Below are 2,108 nucleotides of genomic sequence, written 5' to 3' on the forward strand. Positions count from 1 at the left end.
AGGAAAGAGTTTCATCCTGGTGAAACTCGTCAGCGTCGTTTCCAAGTCCTCGGTAACAGAGTGAAACCCCCGTTGAGGCCGATTCGTTTCATTCACCGGATCTCTTGCGTCCGCCTCCGCCGTGCGACCTCCGCATTCTCCCGCGCCGCGCCGGATTTTGGGTACAAATGATCCCAGCAACTTGTATCAATTAAATGCTTTGCTTAGTCTTGGAAACGTCAAAGTGAAACCCCTCCACTGTGGGGATTGTTTCATAAAAGATTTCATTTGAGAGAAGATGGTATAATATTTTGGGTAGCCGTGCAATGACACTAGCCATTGTGACTGGCCTAAGACTCTCGTATTTATTTACAATATTCGTCCTCCTCATTTTATCTTCATCCGGTATTCAAATGGGTATTTGAGACCCAAAATGAATTCAAATGAAAAAGTTATTAACCATAAAGTTTTATAGCTTTTTGAGATCTACAACATTAGTTTTGGTCAAATCTCCATCCGAGGTCCTTTGAAGAATTTGAATTTCAAATGTAAGAAATTTAAGCATAATTTTTGGAGCCTAAATAATTTGAAATGAAAAATTAGTCAACTACAAATTTGTAGATCTTTAAAAAGAAGATCTACAAAAGATAAAAGCAGCTGGTGCACCCTTGAGCAGCATGATTTTTGCATTCTAATACTTACTCCCTCCGTCCCATAATATAAGGGATTTTGAGTTTTTGCTTGTAACATTTGACCACTCGTCTTATTCAAAATTTTTTAAAATTATTATTTATTTTATTTGTGACTTAATTTATTATCTACAGTATTTTAAGCACAACTTTTTATTTTTAATATTTGCAAAAAAAAATTGAATAAGACGAGTGGTTAAACGTTGTAAGCAAAAACTTAAAATCTCTTATATCGTGGGACAGATGGAGTATAATATATGAAAGTATTGAACATCCCACGTTCAACAATTCCATTGTCGTCTAGTCCGGTTAGGATACCTGGCTTTCACCCAGGCGACCCGGGTTCAAATCCCGGCAATGGAACTTTTTCTGATTTCGTTTTCTTTTTTCGTTGTTTGCAGCAAGATAAACACATGTTTGCGTCTTGGGGTGTTAGTGCTATAGCATTGCTGCAATTCCTCATGATCTTTTCTCTAATCCTAGGCTGCTGATCACGATTGGAATTGTTCAGTTAGCTTCTCTTCTCTTTCTGGGAAGCAGCAGTGCTATTCGATTCAGATTATTTTGTGATCCAAATTTGGTCCTTCAAGATGGAACGGTGTACTGTGATGCAAATGCTCGTTGCTCGAACTTCACTGCTATCTAGGTGTCCTATATAAAATCTGGATGCTCCTAAACCATTTGCATTTGAAAGAATGAACGTAAAACACTGTATCATATCATCACTCGTACTGTTAGCTCCTTTCTCACTTCAAAACAACCAAATCCTCGAACTTCAAACCAATCGGAGAATTGAAACTTCCAAGCGTCTAGACTATGTCAAAAACAATCGGAGAACACACGGAATGCTTACTCTTTTGAGGTTTTAATAACACCAGATGAGGAACGCGGCAGAGTTCCACATTCCTGGTAACTTAGGCTTAGAAACAAAGAAATAAACCATGCGAGGTGCATTTGGGGTTGCTATTTGGCGCGCGCGCGCACGCGTTTTCGTTTTCTTTTGCCATCTTTTTCGCGTTTTCTTTTTTTTTTCTGCCATCTTTTTTGTTTTTTCCTTTTTTTTTCACGTCCCCTCCCCTAGCATGTTTTACCTTTTTTTCGCTTTTTTTTTTCTGATTTCTTTAATAGTTAACACACATGTTTTCAAAATATATTGAGTTAAAAGTTTTCAAATTTTAACTTAAAAGTTTTCCAATCTGAAGAAAGTTTCAAATCTAGAGTTGTAAATTTTCAAATTTTGAGTTGAAAGTTTTAAAATCTGAATTGAAATTTTTCAAATCTGAGTTGAAAATTTCAAATCTCGAGTTGAAAGTTTTCAAATTTTAAATTGAAAGTTTTAAAATTTGAGTTGAGAGATTTCAAAGATTGAGTTCAAAGTTTTAAATTTTGACTGTTCAAATTTCAAATTTTAAAGTTTAAATCTTGAGTCGAAAGTTTTCA

The 2,108-nt window shown here is 35.7% G+C and overlaps 1 non-coding gene across 1 annotated transcript; it reads left to right on the forward strand.

The window, feature by feature from the left end:
* Positions 1–957: 957 nt before the first annotated feature.
* On the forward strand, positions 958–1,031 carry TRNAE-UUC (transfer RNA glutamic acid (anticodon UUC)). Its single transcript has one exon. It is a non-coding gene; the product is annotated as a tRNA-Glu (tRNA).
* The last annotated feature ends 1,077 nt before the right edge of the window (positions 1,032–2,108 follow it).

The sequence above is a fragment of the Oryza sativa genome, chromosome 12, assembly GCF_034140825.1.
Source record: "Oryza sativa Japonica Group chromosome 12, ASM3414082v1".
NCBI classification, from domain to species: domain Eukaryota; kingdom Viridiplantae; phylum Streptophyta; class Magnoliopsida; order Poales; family Poaceae; genus Oryza; species Oryza sativa.